Below are 6,000 nucleotides of genomic sequence, written 5' to 3' on the forward strand. Positions count from 1 at the left end.
ACAACTGGTTCCCTCTTCACCCCACGAGGGGGTCGTGGCCCACCCCCACCCACCCGGGAACCTTGCCCTATCCACCCCCCTCCCCTGTCCCCTGACTGCCCCCAGAACTGGGCAGGAGGGTCTCGTGGGCCACCGTAGTGGGTGCCCACCCTGCTCCTACAAGCCAGAGGGACCTGCTAGGGGGCGAGGTGGGGAGTCCCGGTGGTGCTTACCTGGGGCAGCTCCCAGGAAGCATCCGGCAGGTCCCTCTGGCTCCTAGGGGCGGGGTAGCATAGCTGGGGGGGAGCAGGGGGAGTGGCTGCTCCCCCCACTGATCACATCAAAAGTGGCGCCTTAGGCGCCAACTCCATGGGTGTTCCAGCCCTGGAGCACCCACAGGGAAAATTTGGCAGGTGCAGAGCACCCACCGGCAGCTTCCCATCCCGCCCCGCGCCCTGCCCCAGCTCACCTCCACTCCGCCTCCACCTCCCTGGGCCTGAGCACGAAACCACCGCTTGCTTCTCAGGCCTCCCAGGCTTCCCGCCCAAACATAGAATCATAGAATATCAGGGTTGGAAGGGACCCCAGAAGGTCATCTAGTCCAACCCCCTGCTCAAAGCAGGACCAATTCCCAGTTAAATCATCCCAGCCAGGGCTTTGTCAAGCCTGACCTTAAAAACCTCTAAGGAAGGAGATTCTACCACCTCCCTAGGTAACGCATTCCAGTGTTTCACCACCCTCTTAGTGAAAAAGTTTTTCCTAATATCCAATCTAAACCTCCCCCACTGCAACTTGAGACCATTACTCCTCGTTCTGTCATCTGCTACCATTGAGAACAGTCTAGAGCCATCCTCTTTGGAACCCCCTTTCAGGTAGTTGAAAGCAGCTATCAAATCCCCCCTCATTCTTCTCTTCTGCAGGCTAAACAATCCCAGCTCCCTCAGCCTCTCCTCATAAATCATGTGTTCTAGACCCCTAATCATTTTTGTTGCCCTTCGCTGGACTCTCTCCAATTTATCCACATCCTTCTTGTAGTGTGGGGCCCAAAACTGGACACAGTACTCCAGATGAGGCCTCACCAATGTCGAATAGAGGGGAACGATCACGTCCCTCGATCTGCTCGCTATGCCCATACTTATACATCCCAAAATGCCATTGGCCTTCTTGGCAACAAGGGCACACTGCTGACTCATATCCAGCTTTTCGTCCACTGTCACCCCTAGGTCCTTTTCCGCAGAACTGCTGCCTAGCCATTCGGTCCCTAGTTTGTAGCGGTGCATTGGATTCTTCCATCCTAAGTGCAGGACCCTGCACTTATCCTTATTGAACCTCATCAGATTTCTTTTGGCCCAATCCTCCAATTTGTCTAGGTCCTTCTGTATCCTATCCCTCCCCTCCAGCGTATCTACCACTCCTCCCAGTTTAGTATCATCCGCAAATTTGCTGAGAGTGCAATCCACACCATCCTCCAGATCATTTATGAAGATATTGAACAAAACCGGCCCCAGGACCGACCCTTGGGGCACTCCACTTGATACCGGCTGCCAACTAGACATGGAGCCATTGATCACTACCCGTTGAGCCCGACAATCTAGCCAGCTTTCTACCCACCTTATAGTGCATTCATCCAGCCCATACTTCCTTAACTTGCTGACAAGAATACTGTGGGAGACCGTGTCAAAAGCTTTGACAGCTGAACTGGGACAACCAGTTCTACAAGGGCTTCTAAATTTAACAACTGGTTCCAGCGAACCGGTGCAAACCAGCTCCAGCTCACTGCTGCCTCTGTGTGTGTGTCACAAAACCTGAGAGCAGTTTGGAATCTTTGAGATGAAAGTTTTTTGCTCCAGCTTTAGCTCTGACCTTAACACATCTTCTGCACCAGAAAGCACAGAGGCATTCTGGGGCAGGGTTTGCAGATCAGGGTGTGGTCAACACATCTGTGCATTACTGCAACCTCACCTGGCAATATTAACTTTACACCGCCCTCTGCAAAGATTAATTCTACCCTACTCAAACGCACATGGGGCTATTGCCTACTAGAATACAGGTGCACATTGACACTACCTTTACTGCATATAAGGACCATGGATTTAATCTTTTAGCCACAGTTACTTTTCAGAATTGTTTATTCCTTCAACCAAATTGATTACATTAATCAAATAATACGCCGTATGTAATCAAATTACATCTATGTTTAAACATTACACCAGCAAATGGCATATAATTCACTTAGGGCTGGATTTGACCCACTTTTTCACACTGAGTAATGCCATACTCTGCAAACACTCCCTTCAGTACTATTTGTGGGGAAAGGATTTGAAAATCTGACCCAGAAATATTTATATGCAGGAAAATGGAGTCCTGCCATTCTGTGAAAATACTCATTTCTGTTTTTAAAAAAACTCTGCAAGGTCTCCCACTGCACTACAGTATCTGGCTCAGTAGTTTGGGATTCGAAATACATCACCATCTTCCGGTGCCTTTTTAAACTGGTGCTTTGAGACAGTTGATAAATTTAGAAAGAATTTAGACCTAAATAAACGTCAAGTGCTAAAGAAGACAGTGAGTCAGAGAAGGTGAAGAGGCCAGCTGGGCAGCTCTTGGGCAAAAACATTTGCTGGTGTTAGAAACTGCAACAAAAGAAGCAAACATGTTTTGCTTTACAATGCCTTTATGGCTTAAGGGCCCAATCCTGGAATATTACTCAGTTCTTATTAGGGCATATTTGCCATTGACATCTATGGGCGTTTTGCCCAAGTAAAGAAAAAGCAGGACTGCTGTATAAGACCCTATGTTTGTGTAGAAGAACCATGGCTAAGGATAGCGTTGCAGAGTTTCCAGTCTCCCCACCCAGAGAAACTAAGGGTATGTCTACACTGCAATTAGACACCCAGGGCTGGCCTGTGCCAGCTGACTCAGGCATGCAGAGCTTGGGCTATGGGGCTGTTAACTGCACTGTAGACATTTGACTTGGGCTGCAATCTGAGCTCTGCCACCTCCCCCCCAACTCGCAGGGTCCTCGAGCCCCAGCTGCAGTCCGAATTTAAGCTCTTCATACTGCAATTAAACAGCCCTTTAGTTGGAGTCCTACAAGCCCAAGTCAGCTGGCACAGGCCAGAGGCAGGTTTTTAATTGCAGTGTAGACATACCATGAGAGGCAGATTCTTCACCCTGTCTGACCTCCACTCAGGTGCGGGGGGAGGGGCAGCGCAGGGGGCTGGTTACAGCTCTTAGAGTCTGAGCCACCTGGCCCTGATTTATACATTATAAAGACAAAAGGGACCACTGTGTTCATGTAGTCTGACCTCCTGTGTTACTCAAGCCATAAGACGTCCTTGAATTAGTGCCTGTTGGAACTACAGCATAGCTTTCACAAAAAACATCCAATCTTGATTTAAAAGTTGCCGATGATAGAGAATCCACCATAACCCTTGATAAATTGTTCCCGTGACCCTCACTGTTAAAAATGTGCACCTTATTTCATGTCAGAATTTGTCTAGTTTCAGCTTCCAGCCATTGATCGTGTTATAGCTTTGTCTGCTAGATTGAAGAGCCCATTATCAAATATTTGTTCTCCAAGGAGGTACTTACAGACTGTAATAAAGTCACCTCTTACCTTCCCTTGGGAAAGATAAACAGCCTGAGCTTGTTGAGTCTGTTACTATAAGGCAGGTTTTCTAATCCTTTAATCAGCCTTGTGGCTCTTCTCTGAACCCTCTCTAATTTATCAACAGCCTGCTTGAATTGCGGGCACCAGAACTGGACACAGTGTTCCAGCAGTTCCAGGGGCACAGTACCAGATACAGAGGTAAAATTACTTCATTCCTCCTACTCCAGCAGCAGGGAAGCAGGTCCAAGTGACACGGCTGGAATAAAATCCCTTATACCAGGAAAGGATCAGGCATAGGGGAGCTGACATGCAGAATTTTGTCCAAATTGTGTACTCCTTCTCTATAAAGGAAGTGAAGAATTTAAAAAAAAAGAAAAAAAAAAAGGTGACCCAGTGGTGTGAGCACAGGAGTGAGAGACAAAAACTCCTGACTTCTAACCCTGGCAATGACATTGATTCTTTCTATGGCAAGTCACTCAACTTTCTTGAGCTTCAGTTTCCCCACCTGCAAAGTGGGAATTATAAGACCTGCCTCCCAGGCTTAACTAGTCCACATTTACAACATGCTGTTAGACTGTCAAAGGCAAGACACTTTAAAAGTGCAAGGTACTATTATTAATTATTATGATAATTATTAACTGTGCTTAAAAGAGACCATTATGCTGTCTCTCAAATTTCTGGTGTTTGTGGAAGAGGTAGAAGTTGTTAGGCTCTGAGATGTAGGTGGTCTAGTGGATGAAGCACACATCCAGGTCAGGGAATGGAGTTGAAGGACAAGCACCAGAGTCAATTGCTGATCACCAGAGCCAGGGGTTGAGCCAGAGTCAGAAATCGAAGCTGAGAGTTGGAGCTGGGGTCAGATACCAAATGCCAGAGCCAAGGGTCAAGCCAGAGTTGGAGTCAAAAGCCCAAGCTGGGGGTCAGAGCCAAGACTGGTAACCTATGGTCAGAAGTGAGGCATAAGGGCAGGAGCGGGAGGCCAGGCAAGGATGAGCATGGAGCAGGAGCACGGTAAGAACTGGGAGCAAAGAGGGGGTGAAGCAGGAGCCAGAAGCAGGTCAGGAGCGGAGCAGGAACTAAGGAATGGGTGGGTACAGCAGGCACAAGCAGGGTCTGTTGCTGGAGAAGGAGCAGGAGCTGATGCTGGAGCAGGAGCAGGAGCAATCAGTTGCTGAGACAACTTTTCTTTCTTTTTCTTTTTTTAATGGGGAAGCAGATTTGGCTGAGTAGTCAACAGCCACCATCAACTATAATTCCTAAATACTTAACGGTTTATTTTTTCTCAGTCGACCCTGTGCCCTTCAGGTAATGCAACAACCAATTTCTAGTATTACCCCATTTCCCCAACATTTTTATTAAATAACATAATGTAATTTTTTGTTACCTTAAGATGTTTGAATTCCTCTGAAAGCTTTTCCCTTTCTTCATCAAAGCCTTTACATACCCATGAAAGGTGATCCACTGTTTCTTCCACCTTACAGTGAGTGCACACATAGTCCATCTTTGTGTCTACTTATTTGAAAAAGATTTTTGTTTAAGCCACAATAGCCAGTTAGTATTCTAAACAAAAGCACTTCATTGTTCCTATCCAGGCCCTGAAATATATCTTTATCCTCAATTCAAAAAATCTTTTCCCTCTTTTTTCATTAATTTTCTTGCCATTCCTTTTATATTTTTCTGTACTAAGCTTTTGAATTCCCATTTACACAAGGGTATTTCTGTGTCAATTCTTCCATTTCATACAGCATTTTCAGCTACTTTTTCCGTGATTTAATTCCGTGTTATCCTGATATGTGCCATGATCCAAGTTAACGCTACATGTATCCCCATCTGTACTAAGTCTGTTATTAGAAATATAATTTCTAATGGACTATGTACAATATGTAAAACTAAGCACGTGTAAGTCTTTTTAACAGCAGGACATTACCGTGGAAGTGCTCTTACTACACTGCAATAATACTAAAAAACAATTTAAGATCCATCTTCTACTTCAGATTGGTCTTATTTTTGTCATAATAGGAAGTCAAATAATAAGGTGATATCCATATTATATTTTCAAATCTTTAGCTACTGGTAACAACTTGATGTAGATATTTATAATAGCTTGCTCCTGTATACAAGATAATAGAGCTTTAGCTGGTGTATGTGAATACAAGAGGCCTGATTTTGACCTCGTTTAAACCAGAATAACTCCACAGTTTTGGATAGCATTGCACTTGCTTTACATCAATGTAAGGACAGAATCAGGCTCAAAGTGTATTGCAGCTGTTTTTCCTACTTGTTTATTTGGCTTTTAGGTGTGCTTTCAGATCTGTTGCTGAAGACTCAATGTAAGACTGCAAAAAATCAAAAATAATTAGCCAAATGGTACTACTAATCCCCAAAGAGAAAACAAACCATTTTACCTT

This window comes from Lepidochelys kempii, chromosome 1 (assembly GCF_965140265.1).
Source record: "Lepidochelys kempii isolate rLepKem1 chromosome 1, rLepKem1.hap2, whole genome shotgun sequence".
Taxonomy (NCBI): Eukaryota; Metazoa; Chordata; order Testudines; family Cheloniidae; genus Lepidochelys; species Lepidochelys kempii.